The 23051-nt window shown below is 37.1% G+C and overlaps 1 long non-coding RNA gene across 1 annotated transcript in view; it reads left to right on the top strand.

Annotated features, from left to right (window-relative positions):
* The window catches only part of LOC135223223 (uncharacterized), an 85144-nt gene extending 71642 nt beyond the window's left edge, over positions 1-13502 (top strand). The window contains exon 3 of the long non-coding RNA XR_010316431.1: positions 13336-13502. This is a non-coding gene — a long non-coding RNA (uncharacterized LOC135223223). The remainder of the gene's footprint in view (positions 1-13335) is intronic.
* Positions 13503-23051: the final 9549 nt, after the last annotated feature.

Raw genomic sequence — 23051 nt, 5'->3', positions numbered from 1 at the left:
TGTAAGTTAGTAGACCTAGTCTAAGATGTGGAGTCCTTGGCTGAAAGGGTGCCTACCTACCTCCGGTGTTTGTTTGGGCTCTACGGAAATGGGCTGAAGATCGCTGCAAACTGACCGAATAACAACCCCTATTCATTTTCCTTGGATCCTCTGGTGTGGAGTTTAGATCGGGTTCTCCTTTTACTTTCCTTTCAATTTATGCCAAAAGAGTTCCGTTTTCCCTCGTTAGGCGAAGGAAGTTCCCTACATTAGATCTCTTCACGATTTACGTTACTCCTTCAATGAAAATGCTTCTTCTTTCCTCTTCAAAGAAAAGTTATCTCGGGTTAGTGTTCGTTTATCGAATCCTTCACGGCTTTTAAACATTCGGGTGAAATTTGCCTGAATTATGGGAAACGTTTTTTTTTTTTTTTTTCGTCATTCTCTTTCTAGGAAACTTCAAGCGCATTCCACATTTCAACAAATCTTTGATTTGTATATTTGGTTACGAAGTTTCGTAAATCACTATAAAATACATTGATATATATTTACTGAAAGCATGGACACGGTCTAAAACTTCTTTCCTATTTTGACTAGCAATGCATTTTTTATATACATGTATTTTTGCTGAGATACATCACGGGGTGGGGGGGACCTTTAATAACCTCCCTTTTTCTCTCCTCTCTCTCTCTCTCTCTCTTCTCTCTCTCCTCTCTTCTCTCTCTCCGGAGGAAATGACAATTTTGATAAAAAAAAAACAAACAATTTTAAAGGTTCCAATTTACTCCAAGACTTCTTTGAAAAAGAAAAGCTATGGGCCATTTTTGACCTCGTAGTCTATTAGAAACGGGTTTAGAATGAGGTTTGTAGCAACCTCTCCTGACGGGTATTGAGGACCTTTGTAAATATTTATTTTTTTCTAGTTGTCACTGAGATCATTATAAAAGATACTTGTAAATAATATCTAAGTTTCTCATTAAAAAGCCATTTAACAACGAAAACAAAACTTATCCAATTCATCAGATTCAACTGGTTCATAAATTTTAGATTAACAAGTAACAGGTCATGGCTTTTCACATGGTCGCTTGTTTTTCCAACAAAATAATTTACATGTTATTTTTTTTTCCGTTGTAGGTCATAGCAAAACCTTGGTTCCTCTTTTTACTGTTATAAAAGCAACATATGGGGGCTACATTGGTATGACCACGGGGCGCCTTTAGAAAAGAATTTCCTGCCACGCCCATGAGGGAGCAATATTCAACCATGCCAGGAGTGCCCATAAATCAGAGGATCTCCCAACGAGACAGTATGCAGAATTTCCAAATTATCAATCAAGCTCCAGATCAGCGCCACCTGTGCCTTCTGGAAGCCCTGCATATTGGTGAGGGGAAGCCCTTGCTTAATACTACGCAGGAAACCTTCCTCCTTCCAACGGCCGCCAGGCGACCAGCACCGAGCGTCGTAAAGGAGGCGCAGACCAATCATAATATAGCAGCAGGTGAGCAGAAGCAACAAGATTCGTCACAGAACTACTCTACGGCTCGCAACAACGAGCAACCTCTGCCTACGACAAGAAGGCTTCACCTGAGGCAGCCAATCATAAATCAACCACGGATCTGAGCACGCCTACTCCTACTATAAAAGCTGACCCGTCGTCAATGCCCATCCAGAACGTCCCTTGCAACGTCCAGATGATGGCCAGGGAGATGGCCGAAACATGTCGACACTAGAGAAGATACAGTGTCATAAGAAAGTAAACTATATCAAACGATTTGTAACGGAGATTACCATCTACAATCCCGTTGTAAGTCACCAAATCGATATTTGAATAAAATAGAAATATTTCATATATTTTAGCATTGGTAATACCTAACCTTGACGTAATAACACAATGAATATAGGACAATTACTTAACAGTTATGAAAGACGAATTTTCAGAAAAATAGAGAAAACTCTTTATAAGATTAAGATTTTTCTGCCGTTGTTTTTAATAAGACATGTATATGGGAAGGTCTTTTTCCTGCTGATAATAATAATAATAATAATAATAATAATAATAATAATAATAATATATTATTATTATTAATTATTATTCATCCTGCAGGCACCTCCTGAATATCTGTCATTGTCTGGGGGCCGTTTGCTGCTGGTCTCCGGACGGTGGTATAGAGGAGAAACGTTTCTTGAGTAATATTTAAGTTAGGTTTCTCCTTTCCTATATGGAAGGCTTCCAGGAGGCGCAGACATTGGTGATCTGTAGTTTGGTCAATAATTCTCGATATTAGGTATAGTATTGCTCCTTTTTATTCTTGTGTTATGGGCAGTCCCTGGCGTAATTATAAATGGCTTCTTCTTGAGTGTGGCAGGAGATTTGCGTGGAGAATCGCATATTGATCATGCCCACGTATTTCCCGAGGCATCTTCGGACGGCACGTGTATTGGTAAATCACATTTGTCTTTTCAGGGGATCCTGCAGGGGGCTGCTGGGTTGTTCCTCATCACCAACCTGCTCCTCTTCTTTGTTTAATGATATATGATCAATTAATTTTCTTGTCCTGATTAGTGGGGGTGACATTTCCCTCGACCATGGTCTTGAGGGCTTGCTCATCCTCCTTATACCTCAAGTGGAAGATCCCTTTGTAGATAAGCTTGATGGGCTCTGGGATGTCGGGCGGGGTTTCTAGAGGTACAAATCTTCGACACTCTTTGCTATAACAACATCAACAGCATGAGTAGTCTGTCCGTTGTTGATGAGAACCTGGGCTGCATGTTCTAATTCGTTGTGCATGTTGTGCCAAGAGAAGCAGTGTGAAAGGCCTTCCGGACAAAGGCGCGAATGGTGGAGCGCTTATACCTCTCTGAGCACTTGCTCTCTCTGTTCATCCACATACCCAGGTTCGCTGGCTTCATGTACACCTTCGTGCAGAATCGGGTGTCTTTCTGTTCGACAAGGACATCGAGGAAGGGGAGGTGACAGTCTTGGCAGTGTTCTATTGTAAAGGAAAGGCAGCTGTGATCGTGGAATGCAAGTTGTAGCTGCTCTATCTTGTCTTAAGAGTCAATTTGACAAAGGTGTCATCGGTATAGTGCATATACATGTATGATCCAATCTGCCTTACGTGGGGACAAAGGAGATCATAGAGATGGTCAACATCAACTCTAATGCCCTTCATCTACCACCTGTTAGGCGACATAACCTGGGGTACATCTATGGTAACGTCAAGACCCAGAAACAAGGGAACCTCGTCCTCAAATAATTAGCCAGATCCCTGCCCCAACATATCATTCTGACCCCATATGCCCTGGATAACTACAGCTTGAAGTTGTTAGTTGAAATTCCCAGAAGACCCACAGTTACACCTGCAAGAGGGTGATGCATCTCTTCCGATGGATGTGGAGTCCCTGTTCACCAATGTCCCCATCAATGAGAGCCATTTCAGATGATCTTGGACAAGGTGTATGGGTCCGATACTCCACCATTGAACATCTCCCACCATTCCCTTCATGCCCTCTAGGAAATCTACACTAAGAAGTCCTCTTTCTCCGACCACTGCGGTACACCCAGATCGATGAGTTGGTGATGGGTTCTCCCCTTGGAGTTCTCTTCACCAATTTTTACAGGGGCACCTTCGAAGAGTGTCTTAAAGAATTCCAGCAAACCAAGGATGGATGTGTGCTACATCAGTGACACATTTGTCAGTGCTGACTCCCAGGACGAGACAGAGTAGCTGCGACTTGCATTTCCTGATCACAGCTGCCTTTCCTTTACAATAGAACATTGCCAAGACCACCGCCTCCCCATCCCCAGCATCATTGACACCCAATTCTGCTTGAAGATGTACATGAAGCTGACAAAACTTGTATGTGCATGAGCGGAGAGAGCAAGTGCCCTGAGAGGTATAAGCGCTCCACCATCAGTACCTTTGTCTGGAGGGACCTTTCACACTCCTCCTCCTCCTAGTACGACATGCACAGTGAATTAGAATGCGTGGCCCAGGCCCGCTGCCTCGACAACAGACACACTAAAAGTGCTGTCGATGCTGTGATAGTGAAGAACGGTAAAGATTGGTACCTCCAGGAACCCTGCCCCAACAACCTAGAGCCCATCAAGCTTTTTTACAGAGTACTTCCATCGGAGGTATAGGGAGGATGAGCATGCCCTCAAGACCTTCATCAGGGAAATGTCATCCCCACTTATCAGGACAGGAAAATTGATTTTGGTCATCTATTACAAAATGAAGAACACAGCACCTTGGTGATGAGGAATAACCCAGTGGCCTCCCTGCAGGATCCCTTGAAGAACTCGGACATGGTCTACTAATACATGTACCATGTCCGAGAATGCCTCAGCAAATTTGTTGGCATGACCATCATGCAATTCTCCAAGTGAATCTCCTGCCACACCCAAGAGGGAGCCATTTAATTATCGTGCCATGACTGCCCATAACACAAGAGTAAAAAGGAGCGATATTATGCCACCCAATATCGAGATTATCAACCAAACTACCAATCCTTTGACATCTGCACCTCCTGGAAGCTTTCCATATAAGAAAGGAGAAGCTCAACTTGAATATTACTCAAGATACGTTTTCTCCTCCCTACCGCCGCTCAGAGATCAGCAGTGAATAACTCCTGACAGTGCCCATTTATTTAGGAGATCCTGCAGGATGATAGGACTCCTGCCACAGGCAGGATTCCACACTTTCATTCCCAGGTGCACTACTTGAGTGTTCGCACGGCTGAATCCCTGCGACCATTAGCACGGGATCCCCAACTTCACCAAACACCGGCGTGACCAATCAGAATTCAGCTCTAGGTCCGAGCCACTATAAATACTGGCATGCATACACCATCTCTTCACTTCTACTGCTGACCAGCCAAGAAGATGAAATGTCGCGATAAGCCAGCTAAACCAGCAATAACACCAGCTGAACACCAGAGATGACCCAACCTGACATTGACTCAGCTTATGGAATATTACAAATACCGACGACAACCCCTGCTGGACCTGAGGATCTGACATCCCTGTTATATCAGTATACTGTTAATACCAAAAATACGACAGCCAAATCCTGTTTTGAATAAAAAAAAAAAAAGAAACATCACATCCACCATTATTTAGATTTCTCCCAATATGAATATTGGCCATTTATCAAGAAGCATCGCTGAGCCAGGGAAGTGAGTAATAAGAAAAATAGAAAAGAAAACATATAAGATCAATTCACTTAATTCTGCCATTTCATTCAGTATAAGTATATTATTATTATTATTATTATTATACCTAAGAGGAATTGATGTAATGGAGCAGTAAAAATCAAACAAATAAAAAATAATAAGCAAATAAAGTATTTTGAAAAGAAATTAGTTAAGAGGGGGAGGGACAGAGGTTTAAAGTATCGTTGAAGTGTAACTTACACTGACTATATCATCATGAACAGACCCATATGACATAATCTCGTCTTGGTGTAAGAAACTGGATAATTACTGAAACTTTGAAAGTTAGAAAATCGTAGGATGTTAACCTAGTACAATGTGCATTGCAAGATTTGGTATAAAGACCCCGTCAGTATTCTTTGTTGCATAACTTTCAGGGAAGTTTGGGCGAGAGAATGGAACATATGTTTATGTTGAATGTAAGAAAATATTTGGAAATAATTATGCGAAATATGATTTTTATAATAAAATAAAAGGTGTATCCTGAAAAAAAAATTCCTTGATCAAATATATACTCTGAAAGTAACTTTTACTTATTAGCACTCTGCGTTGGTTACTATTTAAATATTTGCAAAACACTAACTTTTTTTGTAGTCAGTGAAGCCATTGAGCATTCGTCTAAAACCAACGAGATACAGAAGAGAAAAATAGAACATTTTGGTTCATTACCTGTATGTTGTATTGAAATGAATGGCAGAGTTATCTGAAATGATCTTATAAGGATTTTCCTCTATTTTTCTGATAGTTCTTTTTCATAATCAGCGAGACTGCTAAGTAACTGGCATATACTCATAATCTAGTATTTTCAATGTAAAGAGAGACGAATGTATATGAATCGGAGTTGAAAAAAATGCAATCAGTCCAGTGGCCATGGCTATTTGAACGCCCAATGTCATCCCATACCAGGAAAAACTGGTTTTAGGTGGACCTGTCAACATGACTACTCAACATGAGAGTGAGGTAAGATTGGGAAAAAGGTATTACACTAGTAATAGTCAAAGGGGAAATTTCCCATCCGTTGCCCTTTGGAAGGATGAGCCTAAACCATGATTAGGGTCGTGGTAGCTCAGTAGTTTCTCCTATAAGCTTCACAGTGTGGGTGGTCCTGAGTTGAATTTCACGCAGAGCGCAGACTTGATAGATTTCACTGGCAAAGACCGACCTGACCGTCCTTGTGAGCTCGGGAATGGGTGCTTTAGAGGAACTCATTGGTGTACCTACTGGGTCGTCTGTAACCATTTCTAGAACCATGTGTTCCAGTGCATTGCCCTGTTCCATGCCTTTGCCGCTCTTGTTGATCCAAGCATTGGTTGCGAAATGAAATCGGCCTTACAGAACTTTATATTTTAGAAAATAAACAAGTAAAAAACCTGCTGTCTTCCACAACTGAGAATGAATGATTTAGGTATGTAAAACAAAACATTTAATGTGTGTGTGTGTAGGAAACTCAAATTCAATATCTTTTACTAGTAAAATAAACCAGCTTCGTGCTATAGGTATACAAGCCACATCCTACAACGCTTTCAGTGTCGAAAGCAAAAGCAGAATGGAACCAGTTGTATGTCATAACTTGTCTACAAGAAATTAATTTATTATGGAAACCTTACCGTTCTGTAACAATAACCAAAAGAACACCTTTAATATAGATCGATTTTTTGGGACGCCCCTTTACAGTGAATCACAAAGACTGCCCATTGAAATAAATAGCAAATTGACAAAACCCTCTGAGCTACAGTCATTCTGAGGGGTCACTTACATTTCTCTGAGAAAGTCATTTATTATATAATTCAAATATTTATTAACCAGTATTGCAAACTACAGTAGTCATTAGAGCAGTAAATCTCAACTCTCAAAACGAGCATTTTTTTTCTTTTTATGTGCCGAATACGATCATTAAAACTTTGACGCTTCCTTGCCGGTAGGCTCCATCGCTGTGAAACCCAATCTTGAAACTAATTCTGCGACCAGACCTTAGTCGTAAACTTCACTGAGCGATTAACCAGCAGGGCTTAAAATTGCCATGGGATCTCTAAACGACTCTCTCCCTTTGGGGCTGAATACAAACTGAATGCATGAAAGGTTTACCGTGCTGATACAATTGCAAGGATGCATTCAAAACGTAGATTAGCGGTTGACGGCCTTCATTAGGGACCTTTAATAAACCCAAAATCTAGCGTATTAACGGAATTAGTAGACTCCAGAATGCAATGAAATGTTTTCAGGACATAACTTTTTCGATAGGATAGTGAGAGTCTATCTAAGATCCCAGCGGGAGGAAAAATCAGTCATAGCAGTTTTAGTTTGGAATAACTGTCTTTTACAGATAAAACATTCATAGTGAATACATGTGAAGGCATTAGATATGGAATAGAAATGATCTGTAGAATAAATTGGGCTAATGGTCGCTAAACTATATGTTAGTTTGTAAATCTGATGTCTTGTGTGTGTGTCTGTGGTTGTGTATTAATGTAGGTGTTCCATACCGCACAAACACACGAACACCTTCAGTTTGGTATATTCATCATTTTCACCCTCCTGAAAAACTTATAGTTTAGTGTTACATTAAAAAAATTTCCAGAAAGTTTAGCTTCTTAACTCAATTAAGTTGATAAGTTTCAGCTGCTTTGGTAATTTCCTGTTCAAGGAGAAATTATACGAAGTATTTCCTTATCGTGAGCAACGTTTGCTTCTAGTTAGTTAGGTGTCATTTTAGTTTTCTGTAGAAGAAAACTATTGAGATGCTTTGTCTATCCGCACATTTCTGTCGCCTTCAGATCTTAAAAGATACTGAGGACAGAGGAATGCAAATTGATAACTTGGTCATCCACTACAATCATCAAAACATCTAATTGCCGCCCTCCAGTTTCTCAGTAGTTTTTTTATTTTTTATAATTATTCCTTTATTTTATTTTTTTAATTAAAAAAATTTTCCAGGAACGTTTAGCTTCTTAAACTCAATTACGTTGATAGTTCATCTGCTTTGGTAATCCTGTCAATGAGAAATTATACGAAGTATTTCCTTATCGTGAGCAACGTTTGCTTCTAGTTAGAGGTGTCATTTAGTTTTCTGTTAGAAGAAACTATTGAGATGCTTTTGTCTATCCATCTTTCCACCTTTTCTGTCGCTTCAGACTTAAAAATACTGAGGCAGAGAATGCAAATTGATAACTTGGTCATCCACCTACAATCATCAAACATCTCATTGCCGCCGCTTCATCTCAGTAGTTTTTTTTCTTTTTATATAATTCTTATTTATTTTTAAGGTTAGTCTTTATCACGGTCTGGCACCGCTATAGGTGCCTACAATGCATGCCACCACCGGGCCGTAGCTAAAAGTTTAATGGGCTGCGGATGAGAGTTTCATAGGCCGTGGCTGAGAGTTTCAGATAGCATTTATTATACGCTGTACAGACAACTCGAATGTTGGGTGCATTTTTTCTTGCTTATTACTTTAACTGCTCTTAATAGTAAGTCACGCCGTAAGAATGGTTTTTCCACCGGATCTTTGATCCTCACTTGAAACCAACATCTCGGAACATAACCTTTCAGACGGATCAGTCTTATTTGTAATGACATTTTTGTTTTGCCAAAGCTTACCTGCATCAATTGCTATGAATTAATTCATAGTTTGTTCACTTTCTGTCATGTTTAATATAAATCGGGATATCCATGAAATCAAAAGCTTTGTAGATTTTGCGATCTAAATATATTACATGTCAGTGATATGTCAATTCCTGTTTTGTATATAAACTTAGATCATTTTCCCTTTCTGTGAAGTCTGTTTTAAGAAATAATAGTAATTGATCCCAAGGTGAAGTTCTGTGTATTCAGTGAAAATTCATGAGAATAAAAATTGCTAATCGAGACTGGATTGACTGCATGCAAACATATTGGAGGGCAAAAAATAAAACGGCGATAATTATATTTTTATAATAATTTTTTAAAGTGAACGTAGCAAAGTTAATAAGTTACTTTTTATACGATTCTGGAGATCTGTAAAATTATTCAACATGTGAAAAACCATTATTTTTGTTTGTTGACCGGATTTTGTTTTGTTGTCCCTCAACAGAAAGATTTAATAGCAGAAAAAGATGAAAAAAAATATCTCTGATATGGCAATTATTCTATTTACGAAATGTTATGAAAAGGTCAGTGAATAAACAACCGCCGTGGCTTTGTCAGAACATTGCTTTTCAGCTCTACACAGCTCGTAAATAACAGAGAATATAACAGAATATTTTCCAGAGTTAGTTTAAACTTGTTTTGCTCTTATTCAGTCATATAATATTATACTTGCCTGATGTTTTCTTACTGGTTTTAGTGTCTTTTCATTTAACATTTATTACTGTAAGCTTATATAGGCTCTTGTCAATAAACAGTAGAGTGCTGAGTGTATTACAAGGAGGCTTTTTTAGCGTTTCATTCTCAGCATAGAAATTGATCATTAAGAGAAATCTAGAAAATTATCAATTTCCGGGATAGAATGAGTCAGCTTTTTGTATTCCATCATTTTGAATGGCTTTTTAGATATTTCCATCATCTCAATTTTTAATAAACAGATCTCAGTAGAAGTGAATGCATTTCTCAACGACAACTGAAGCATGAAAATATATCTATTCCCAAGGAAAATTTGGAGGATGAGAAAAATAAAAATGATTTCTCGAGAACTTTATTCCAAAAATTATAAATTTTCCCTAAACAGGCTTTTTTTAAAGAGGTGTCAAATTTATCGGAAAAACAAAACACGACAGCACAGGAAGGCAACACCGCGACGCCTGCCTTCGTTTCATTGTCTTTGGAATTCTCACCTCGTGAAATTCAGCCTCACGCTTCGCTTCGTCTTTGTATTCCTTCATTTTATGTTTACTTAAAGAGAATATTTCGAAGTAAACTAAAAAGAAAAAAAAAAAAAGTCCTTGTAGTGGAAGGTTAGGATAAATAGTTTGCTCGTCAACTTTTAAACAAAAGGGTTGCCTTCTGAGACGGGTTCTCCCTTCTTCTAATACGGTTTGGAGTCCGGTGAGGGAGAGTAGGGAATATCTACCTTATGTCTCTAGTTCTGTGCGGCTGCCCAGTGGCCTGTTTCCCACGGTCTAGATACAACTACCTTCGTCCGCTATTGTGCTAGCTGTCTATCAACTTTTAAAACAATTTTTTATATCAAGGACTGAATTAATAATGCGTTGTATGGATTGGATTGAAATATAATTATAATTTACATCTTACGATACAAAACAGTGCCACTCCATGTAAATATAGCTGGAAAAATGAATAAGATCAATTTCTGTGATTTGTAAGATCCCAGTTCCTTCAGTCTTAAAATACTTTTCTACGGTAATGGTATTTTAATGGGAGTATGCGGCAATATGCATATGGAGTTTATTCTTTTGTTCTCACACATACTGCCGACATTTTCATTTCAAGAAATGAATTCATCTCTCTTATTTCACAGAAGACCAGGATTTTAAAGGTACACACAACTGTTCATAATGATAAAAGCTTCTCTCTCTCTCTCTCTCTCTCTCTCTCTCTTCTCTCTCTCTCTCTCTATACACTACATACATACATACATACATACATATATATATATATATATAATATATATATATATATATATATATATATATATATATATATATATATATATATATATATATATATATTACACACACTTTTAAGCCTCTGTCTTATGAAAATGCTAGAGTATGCGATTTGCTCCACATGAAATTGAACAACTTTCTTCAATTTCCCTGTGGAGCAAATGGCATATGTACATATAATATATATATATATATATATATATATATATATATATATATATATATATATATATATAGATAGATAGATAGTAGATAGATAGATAGATAGATAATATAGATATAAAATAAAACTTCTCAGCTTCTTACAAACCGGATATCTCACTCATCTGCCGCCACTCTTCATCATGAATCCAACTTCAATATCAAATTTCTTTCTCACCAACAACCCACCGTTTCCAAGGCACATTCGCCCTCTTCCTTCTCTGAAACTGAGTAATATTGCCAGTTTTCACAGCGCAAATTCTCCTGTTCTCTCTACAGACTAAACAACTCCAAAATATCTCGTCTTATATGTTTACTTTTCACGACATCATCCATTCATTCTGCATTACCTATCTGAAAAAGATTGCGGGGTAAAATTCCTACAGAAATTGATAGGAAATGCGTGATTTTTATTACGGATCCAAGAACAAAAGAAAGTAGTGAGGGGAAAGGACAAAAAAGCGTTGGTCAGTTTCGGTTTAGCCTCAAGAATTTGTCGAAATCAACCTCATCGCAGTTTTTATTGTCACAGATCTTTGTTCAGGTCTTTGTTTACCTGATCTCACCGTCATTGATGTGGGAGTCCAGACTTCCAGAGACTCGATTCTAGCTTTCCTGAATTGATTTCGACTGTGACGAGTTGCTTTCTTTTTCATTGTGCTTCGACAGTTCCTAGGACGTCTCACGCTCACTGTAGACTTCACCGTAGCAGGACTATGATTCTCCTGACTTTCAAATTACCAGTTTGTTAACTGTAGCATATATTCATAGAATTGTAAGCATCCGAACGAAATGAATAAAGATATAATAAATTAAAAAGGGGAATGAGTAAGAATAAAACCACCAAAAGAGGGAATAAACCTAGATAAGATGTTGGCTTGACCTAATTACGGGCTAAACTCATGATACTGAAGGAGGGATTTCTGTTGTTAACATGGACGGAATATCATTGCAAATGTATAAAAAAAAATTTGATGTTGACAGCCACAAAGTTGTATTTGTGTTCTTTTCCTCAAACCTGTTACCAAAGGCTTTGTATAACAAGTTCTACAAGTATCGAAACAGGCCACATGAGTCATTTTAACAACATATTTTTTCAATGTCCCGTAAATACCATTTATGTCATTGTCTGGTAGTGGCGCAGGCCTAGCCGACAGTTATCTTTCTTTTTTAATGCCGCCTTTGAATGAAATCTGTAAACGATTTGCTGTACAAAGAACTTAAAGTTCCTGAGAAAAGCATATGGTATTTTTTTCCCCTGACGCTTCATAACTTCAATGTCTCTTCATCTTGGGTTTCTTTTTATTTTTGTAAATGCATAGGTGTGCCCAGCCGTCTTTTGTGCATTGTTGCAGTATCTGCAACATCAAGTACCTCTCGGGCTTACAGTGACAAACGTTCTGACGTCCCTTCACTGAGGGCTATACGTATTAGACCGTCTTATCACTAATTAGATCCATACATTTTGTAAAGGACTTTTTCTTCCTATCTATTCTTTTGATAAATGTGGGTCCCTATTTGTTGAACTAGCTTTGCTCCTCGCACTTAGTTGTTCTGATGGTGATGTTATTTTTTATTGGATATTGTCACGGTAATTTAAGACTCTTCGGAACTCGCCGGTGCTTCTTTCCAAAACCTGAACGTGTGGGTGAATGACTTAATATTTCTTTGTATTCAGCAGGTGTCGGCCATTTATAGAGCACTAAGAAAGTAACTCAGAGCTTCTACGGGATGTCTTCCTAAGTTGTGATGCATATTGCCTGTCTATAATAAGAAAAGATACCTGGAACAGTGCATAATATGACCAGAGCAAATTGCAATTGATTTGTTAAAAACATGTATGTACGAATATATTTTCACTGCACTGTGGATATGATTCAAATTTTGCTAGCCAGCCCAAGGTGTAGGAAGATAATGTGGCAAAAAGCTATAAATTCACTGGCTATTCCTGTAAAAGTATAAATACCTTTGTTTTACATTTTATCACATATGCATTAGTCCAGATTACATTTGTCATTTTTCCTTTTTAGTATATGCATATAAACAGAAAGGAAAGCATGACATTATTATAAAGAAACGTGCAACCAGCGAAAATTGATTGTTCTTAACGTAACTCAAAAGTACAAACAAAAACTCTGAGATAGTCTATGGAATGTATATAAATAAAAAAAGTTCACAAACCTTAAAGATAATTCTGAGACTGAAATGAGCACCAGACATGACATTTAATGACACTTATTGTAAAAAAAAAAAAAAGGTAGGTTGGTGTGCTTTCATTGCAAACTTACCTGAGTTTTTTACATGCCACAGTGATTTCTGCAAAACTAGCTTTCTATTTCAGATAATGAATGACCCCAAGAAATAGGTAACGGAAAACCGAAAACCCTTGGGGCCCTTATACAGAAGTCGCAAGCCAGCAACCTGGTCGTGACAGTCCAGTCGAGATCGTTCAGACCACCAAATCCGCCCACTTTTGCATTCAGACAGGCCCAAACACAATTATTTTTTATTTTTTTCACAACCGTGCGCCAGCAGACCGTTGACTTCTCAGTTTCCTGAACACCTAAAGCAGTCTAAATGCGGTCATTTGCCGTAACTTGAAAATGTGGCTCCAATGTGAAGGAGTTTTTGATGCATACGATGATCGTGTGCAAAAGTGGCGTCTTCATTGCACACGTGATCGTGTGCAAAAGTGGCGTCTTCATTTTACAGTCTGGCCACACCAAGTGTGGAACAAATTTCCAAACTCTTTATAGAGGTTTATTGTGGCCAAATATATTATTTTCTTATATGATTCATTAACCTATATTCTCGGTCATTTGTATATAATAATGACTGACTAAAGAACCATCTAAGAATGGTTGTTTATACCATTCATGAAGCAGCAAAAGTCATCGAGTGATATCTTGCTTGACGAGCGAAATGCAGACGACAACAGCGACAGCTTTATAGGTTTGCATCTAATTAGGGTAACTATCTATTTAAAATTGTTTTAATAAATGTAAAATGTGGCTATTATTAACTTGATAAGCACAGTTTACGGGAAATGATCTTTAGACTGTGAAAGAAAACATTTGTATAGCTTTATATACCTTAAATTTCAATTTCACCAGTGGTTGAATGGATTTAAAATTTAGTCGTTTATGGAAGTCAGTGGAGTGATGTTGCGGCAACACTGGGGGGCAGTAATTCTGACGAGTGACGGTGAATGAGAGCGTGAAGTGCTGTGGATCCTCCGCTGGTTAGTTTTAGTTAGATCTACGTAGTGCTTAAGTAGTAGAGTAGCTGGCTTAAATATAGTGGAAGCTACGAGTATGACACTAGGACTAACAAAGAAGCATAAAGATAAAAACAGACTATGTGTGGCATTTTTAATATTACGAAAATAAGAATGTAAGCCAACTTCTGGCCGCCATGTTTGTCACATAGAAAGGTTTAATCCAGGTGCCCTTCCGTTTAATAAAGAAATTGTAATGCTAGCACTCTTTAATTGAAACATCCAAATTCTGCTACAGGCTTTTGAAAGGGGAAACATTTTTATTATAAAAAAAGTCATTTGATAATGCGTTTTCTTTGGAACCGCCAAAGGTTGGTTGTACGGAAAGATATATAGGCCTAGTTTTCAACGTCTCTCGCGTTTATGTTCGTTTCCATTTGGGCGTTAATATACTACGCATTAATACAATACGGGAAATATACTAGTGCAAGTAAAGTACTGTATTAAGTAAAAGAAACTACTATAACGAAGGAAACAGTAATGAGTTAAGAACATCCATGGAACATACACTATAGGAATGTGTCCATACATGAAGCATAGGCCGACATGTAAACACATCACCACACATTCTAACGTATATCAAGCGATGATCTTCTAGACAAAATTAATAACGACGATTGCTCTGATAACCACTGATATACAGTCATTTGATTTCAGCTCAACGTCTATCCTAGAAGGATATATTTTCAGTTGCTCCTGCAATGTGCTTTTTTTTTTTGTCTCGTTCATGAGACCTAACCTATCTAGTTAGGTTTATGCTTTAAAACTATGGACATGTCAACTTACTAAACCGTTTACCTAAAATTGTTAATAATTCTTCGCTCTTGATATCATTATCGTTATATCAAACTTTCTTTGGGAATATTCACGTCTCTCACATCATTATCTCGAGTCTGTTGCCTTAACTGTTGTAGTGTAAAAGACTCGCCACATTGCATCTCCTCAAGGAGAGGAGTTTGCGACTTACCACCCGTTTACCGAAATATTTCGGGACATATTTCGGGAGATCACGTGAGGTTTGCAGTACTGATTTTAACGGCCAGTTCAGAATGTCTAGATTGATATCTTAGGAAAATAGCTATACTGGCAACATTTCACGCAACAATTAAAGGTTTTTCTTTTGTTTCGTTAATTCTCCATATTTGCCACATTTTACAATATTTTTTCCAAAAGCCTAGTATTCTTAAAATTGAGACCTGGACTGGTGTCAGTGGAAGCACCTGAGAATAGTATAGTATGTCCGTGAGTATGTCGTTTCCATCTTTCCACACGACGCCGTAGGTTTGAGGTAGAAGCGGCATGCCCATAGATAACTCTCGATTGCTGAAATTAGTGTTTCCGATAAAGATGCAAACTATTGCTTCAGTAATACATCTGATTGCTTTATATATATATATATATATAATATATATATATATATATATATATATATATATTTATATATATATATATATATTATTTATATATATATATACATATATATTATATATATATATTTTTATATATATATATATATATATATATATATAAATAGTTAACCTTCATACCTTCTTAAATAATACAAACACTCGAAGGATGAGCTTCTATTATATAATCTGCGCATATCAAAAATAAAAGGGAACGATTGCATTAAAAAAAAATAAGTCGATTTCTTTGTAGGTAAATAAAAAGACATCGGGATAGTGCAAGTGCGAATAAAATGTTTTAATAATTTCTTACATTTAAAATACACGAGTACGTTAACATTCGAAGTGGCATGAAATCAATGAGGCTGTCGAGGGCTTGTGGGGAGGGCAGGGCAATAAATAGAACAGCCATTGTTGCATTAGCTGGCAGGGGGGAAACTTCAGCTAATGCATAGCTAATCGCAATGGCATTGTGATTTTCTTTTCATATACTATATATATATATATATATATATTATATATATATATATATATATATATATATATATATGAGTAAACAGACTTTGTTGTTATAATAATGTTATTTTTATAAGCATGCAATAAAACTGTACTTAAACATTGATAGAAGTCTTGTGATTTGAACCGTTCGTGAACATAGGTCAAGTGTAGACTGGGCCATACTAATGAGATAATTCATATATATTGAATCTCATCGTTTGTTTGTGTTTTCTATGAGTAGACTGTTTGATATATACCCGTGTTTTTTTTGCCTGTTGATATATTATCGATACAATCGGCATGTGTATTATTTATACAAGAAAGGGCTAGGGTTCTTTGTTTATAGTAAACAAACTTCAAATGTGAAATTGAAGAAATGGTTTAATATTTATCAGAAGCCAACAATATCGGAAACGTTTATTGTCAGCCAGTCACGCCCATGTTCAGATCTCCAGCCGTGGGTGGACAGATGAAATGAATCGACGACTATAGTACGTCCTATACACATTTTGTGGAAACATTCGAAGGGTCATATGGGTTTCTTGATATCAATTGTCAAAGCTACATTATCATAACTTACTCACTTAACCCTCTGGCACCCACGGGATGCATAGGGCCTCATGGATTCTCGTCATATGTCTTTCCTGTGCCATCTCTCGGAGCTCGACCCAATTCTCAGATCCACCTCCCTCCGCAATGTCATCAGCCAAGTTCTCATGGTCTACCACGTCCTCTCCTGCCCAGCGACTTCCATTCAGGTATATCCTGGACTAACTCATCTTCTCTTCGTAAATATGCCCCATCCATCTCCATCTTGATAATCCAACTATATCGTTCACATTGGGCACCCCTGCCACCTCGCAAATTTCCCCATTTGTTATATGCTGCTGCCATTTGATTCCCAAAATCCTTCTCAGTTCTTTATACTCAAAGGCAAGAAAGTTGGCATCAGTTGTTCAGTGTTGTACCACGACTGGTGCCCATATGTTAATATCGATCTTACAAGTGAAATGTAAATTTTGATTTTGCTGTGAATTGATATTTGATTTGACCTCCAAACTGTTTTTAGCATGCCCATTGCTTGTTCTGCCCTCCCTATTCTCTCCTTGAATTCTGTAACTAGTCATCCATTGCTGGTAATAATGGTTCCCAAATATTTGAAAGTGTCTTGACTTGGGTAATATTACTCCTCCGATAAAGTAGTTCGTCTAATCACCCTGGGTTGCGATTTGAACGCCCTAAATTACCATCCCAAGTGCATATCGGTTTGAAATAACTGTTCAGATAACGAAATAATGATATCTTGGTTAGCACTTAGGTTTTCTTATATACATACATAATATATTATGATATATATTATATCTTAATATATATATATATATATATCTATAATTATAATATATTATGTATTCTATATATCTGTATATATTATTATATATATATATATATAAATATATAATGTGTTACAATTTTAATATTCATATACATGGAATGGACATATCTGGATAAGGTAGAAGGGGAGTGAAAAGCTCGACTTAAGAGAGGTATATGTGGATAAAAGTCAAGATTGGTTTATATAAAAAGATTACAAAGTGTCTGCATAAAACCATGAACAAAGTCTCCGTTCAATTAACTTTCATTTTTGTTTTCGTAGACAGTCAGCATTCCAAAGTCCTATTTATTGCTATATTTGTAGGGTGACTAGTCGTCCCCACAATACCCTGTTTTGAAGCTGTCCCCCCAAAAATCACTACCTTTGGGGGGGGGGGGGGGGGCGTAGCTAGGTAAAGGGGAGTCCCCATTTACAAATTTGTCCCATTGCATATGAAAATCGTAATAAAATGCTATTATTCAAAAATGAGAGAGAATTATTTTTTTTTCTCGAGGCATCTAAGGCTCTTGCAGGAGCATATTGGTTAATGTAAAAATGGTTTTTCTTTTGTTGTTTTACTTTCTTCCATAGAATAATGTTCTATTAGTTTTTCCTTTTATGCTATCAAAGCATATATTTTACTATTGAAAGTAACACTTGCTCTGAATAAATGCTGACTGAATCATACTCTTCATTTAATCAAACGTTTTATATATACATAACTAAATATATTATTTTAAGAAGAATCAGTTTCATGTCATGCCTCAGGATGAAAAGATCAAGCAGCTGCAATTCTCTCTCTCTCTCTCTCTCTCTCTCTCCTCTCTCTCTCTCTCAATATATATATATATATATATATATATATATATATATATATATATATATATATATATATAGATATTATATATATATATATGCAGAAGCCAGGTACTATGTCGTACCTCTAAGTAAATGGGGATACAATCCACAATGAAGTAAAATCCTCTTGTAGTTTAAAATAAATATATCTTGTTTGTGCTCTTGCTTGTTAGTTCCTTGAGGTGACATATCACACTTTAGTGAACAAGACCACAGTTGATGGTCGAAAGCTTTAATCCTGTACAAGATATATTTATTTTTAACTACAAGAGGATTTTACTTCATTGTGGATTGTATCCCCATATATATATATATATATATATATATATATATATATATATATATATATATATATATATATATATATATATATTCTATATCATTTATATATCACTATCTATCTATCTATCTATCTATCTATCTATCTATCTATTCTATCTATATATATATATATATATATATATTACAAGTATGCTTATGCATAGTACATATGTACTTGTTAATTTATAAGGGTTAAGGGTGTCCCCCTTTCAGCTCTCAAATAAATGATCACCCTAAATTGCTAATGGAAAGCTATCTATACTCCTACAAAAATATAAACAAAATATTTCATTTCAGAACTGATCGTGATGTTGAACCACTGCTACTTGCTGCCACGAAATACACCAAGATTTATCACAAGCTAAATGCAGTATTATATAAATTTTACTTTTATTGTGGTACCTTATGTCGTAAAACGTTGATATAGCAGCTAATATTGATTAGGTATAGGCATTATCCCAGTTGTATATTTCAGATGAGGACTTATCACGATGAAATCAGTTGAGTTCCAGCATAGTTCCCTCTTTAGAGCTTATATTGTCCCGAAAGAAACAGTTTATAAATTGTCCTTTTACTCGAATATTAAGGTAGATTTTTATCATCCAATCTAGATTCTTCCAAGTTGGAAAGCTTTGGAATGAGAATATGAGTTTGCTTTCTTGTGGAAAACAGTTTTCAGCCATAAATATTTAACGTAAATTCAATTTATCCGATTTTTTCCATTAATGACTGAATTCCTGCAGTTAACGCGAGCACAGCTATAAGCTTTTTTTTTTTTTTTTTAAATTTTTATTTTTATTTTGCATGATGAACGTTTTTATTTAGAAGATGTATTGTTCGGTGTTTTTACAGAATATATTGTAAATATGATTTAAAGGGGATATTGCCATCATTTATTATATTTTTTGACTAAATTGTAATATATATATATATATATATATATATATATATAATATATATATATATAACAAAAATGTTTATATGTTTGTCGTTAATGAAATGCGAACAGCTTGACTGTTCTAGACCAAAATTTTGTGGCATGGGGCCATCATTTGACCCAACTTAGATAATGGGTAGGTCCGTCCCAAAAACCCGTACTTCAGCTCCATCCCTTATCCCCTTCCCGCATCCCCCACCCTCCCCCTCTCCCTTTCCCTTTTATGTGGTAAGTAAACTACAGGTTTATCATACCTCATTTCATGTGAAAGTACACCAGAATATAGAAATATATTTTTGAAAATGCTTTTCTTTACTGTGATTATCAATTTTGTATGAAGGCTTGTGTTTAGGTTTAGAGGAGATTGTGTTTAGCTATAGTGGGTGTCTGTATATGGTTTAGGTTTTTGTAGGGGTGGGGGCTGGTGTAAGGTTTGTTTCGTAAGGGGTGGTTTCGAATTGAGTGGGGTGATGTATTTAGTTTTGAGGTGATGATAACTTTAGCAGGGCCATGTATTTAGGTTTATGAGCGGGGTGTATACAATTAGGGATGGTGTTTGGGTTCACGGTAATTAGCGGCGACGAGTTTAGGTACAGGGAATGCGTTTAGGTTTATGAGAGGTGTTTCTAGGATTTGTTTGGGTGATATGGTGTAAGTTTAGTGGGGGGTGTTTAGGTGTAGTGGCGACGAGTTTAGGTACAGTGGGAATGCGTTTAGGTTTAGTGAGAGGTGTGTTTAGGTTTTGTGGGTGCTATGTGTTAAGGTTTAGTGGGGGTGTGTTTTTATGTATAGTGGAAGATGTATTTAGATTTGTTGGGATGGGTGTTGAGGCTTAGTGGTGGCTGTGTTTATGTTTAGTGGGGGAGTGTTTATAGGTTTAGTGAGGGATGCGTTTAGGTTTATTGGGTGTGAGTTTATGTTTAGTGGTTGTTGCATTTAGGTTTAGTGGTGTGTTTAGGTTTTGTGAGTGCTGTGTGTTTAGTTTTAGTGTGTTTAGGTTTAGTGGAGGATGTGTTTAGGTTTGGTGGAATGGATTTACGTTTAGTGGGTGTGTGTTTTGGCTTAATGGGGTGTGTTTAGTTTAAGTGGGGGTTCATTTGGGTTTAGTAGGTGGTGTGTGTTTAGGTTTAGTGAGGGAATGTTTAGAGATTAGCAGGTGTTAACTGATTTTCTCTCCGAAATCATCAGAAGCAGTAAAATGAAAGTACCCTTTTCCAAATGTAACCGTTGGAAGGTGCCCTGGTTTACCCTTCATCACGAAGAGAAAGAAATCAGATTTCTTGGGGTATCACAGAAATAGAGTATATATGTAGAGAAGCTCTGAATTTTAGAGTGTTTGGAAATTTGCTTCTGGCATCAAAGAAAGGCTTGTGACATCTCAATTCAATGTTTAATCATTTCTTCTTCGTTCTCAAAAGATAGAATAAATCGAGTTCTAAAAAGATAGAATATATATATCTAGTTAGGCCCATCTGAGGCGAAAATTTCCCGCTCACCGTTATACACTCTTTAGTACGTTTACTTTTCTAAGATCGCTGTGGTGTGGCTTGTGCAGATATACGTTACCAATTTTCATGTTATGGCAATCATATTAGCTTCATGGAGTCTATTGGAATAGCTTTCATTTCTTGAAATGTGGTTCTTTGTTTGCATCAGATATTTTGAATATATCTTATTTCGTATATTCTTCGTTAAAACCTCAGTTTCATTAATGCAAATGAATATATGGCATATTTTTTCCCCGGCGATGCCAGATCTGAGTTTAGGGGACCTATGATTTTTAAGAGGATTTAAAAGGTCAGGTCAATATCATTAAAGGATACTCGCTCTCGATTACCCTCTGTGATAAGTATGGACCATTCTATGTACCTTGGTATGGACATCCCAGCCCAAGTGACTCCCGTAAACGTCTTCACCCACCACCTGAGGCCAAGGAAATGGTCTATAATTTCCTGAAATAGTTCATTTTATAAAAACACCATGAAGGTCCTGTAACTGATGTTTCGAAGGCTATCCAGAGAACATCTGAAGCAACAAAAGTGTCAGAAATGACTATTCGTAGACTTAACAAGGAAGCAAGAGAGGCGGGAAATATAGTGGAATCTCAAGTGTTTCAAAAAAGAAAAGAGAAATTGAGTCCTGTGACTGACTTGGATGATTTTGATAAAAATGTTATGCAAAGAAGGAATGAGTGGTTGTCTTTTCTAAGGGCATAATAGATCGATTGCCTTGTGAATTTATGTCTCAAGCCCAAACACCGGAGCCAACAGGCCATTCAGCGCATCTATAATTATAGAAAGAGAAAGAAGGAATAGCTAAATAGAATCGGGAATGAACATAAAATTTAAGGAAAAAAGTTAACAGGGAAGAAGCAAACCCTTTCCCTAGACTCCCAAGGTCTAAAGCGAATCCTCCTAAGAAGGGTTACATCTGCGGGAAGCATTTAATGTGACTTACATACTCTGCCTTTTTTATCTTACCCCACCGGAGCGATCTTAGAAAAATAAACACACTATAGTACTTTTGAAACTGCCTCGATTAATTGCAACCACCCTTTCTTCACCCCCCCCCCCCCCACCCCTCCATTTCTCTCTCTCTCTCTCTCTCTCTCTCTCTCTCTCTGACGCCAGATATAATACACAATCAATCTCTCTCTCTCTCTCTCTCTCTCTCTCTCCTCTTCCTCTCTCTCTTGGCGCCAGATATAATAACACAATCTCTCTCTCATCTCTCTCTTGGCGCCAGATATGATACACAATCTCTCTCTCTCTCTCTCTCTCTGCTCTCTTCCCTCTCTCTCTGACGCCAGATTATACACAATAAACATTCTCTCTCTCTCTCTCTTCTCTCTCTTGACGCCAATATAAAGTTACACAATTCAAAAAACTCTCTCTCTCTCTCTCTCTCCCTCTCTGACGCCAGATATAATACACAATTCAAACTCTCTCTCTCTCTCTCTCTCTCTCTCTTTCTCTCTTCTGACGCCAGATATAATACACAATCAATCTCTCTCTCTTTTTTTCTCTCTCTCTCTCTCTCCGCTCTCTCTTGACTGACCGCCGAGATAAATACACAATCAAATCTATTCTCTCTCTCTCTCCTCGTCTCTCGATCGCAGATCAGATCTGACAGCAGGATCATCAATATCACATCACTCTCCTCTCTCCTCTCTCTCTCTACTCTTTGACCGCCAGATATAATACACAATCAATCTCTCTCTCTCCTCTCTCTCTCTCCTCCTCTCCTCTCTCTATCTCTCTCTTTGGCGCCATCTATAATACAAAATCTCTCTCTCTCTCTCTCTCTATCTTTTTGCGCAGATATAATACACAATCCTTCTCTTCTCTCTCTCTCTCTCTCTCTCTCTCTCTCTCTCTCTCTGACGCCA

Source organism: Macrobrachium nipponense, chromosome 8 (genome assembly GCF_015104395.2).
Source record: "Macrobrachium nipponense isolate FS-2020 chromosome 8, ASM1510439v2, whole genome shotgun sequence".
Taxonomy (NCBI): Eukaryota; Metazoa; Arthropoda; class Malacostraca; order Decapoda; family Palaemonidae; genus Macrobrachium; species Macrobrachium nipponense.
Note: the sequence above shows the minus strand (reverse complement) of the source record. Positions and strands in the feature narration are given on the sequence as shown.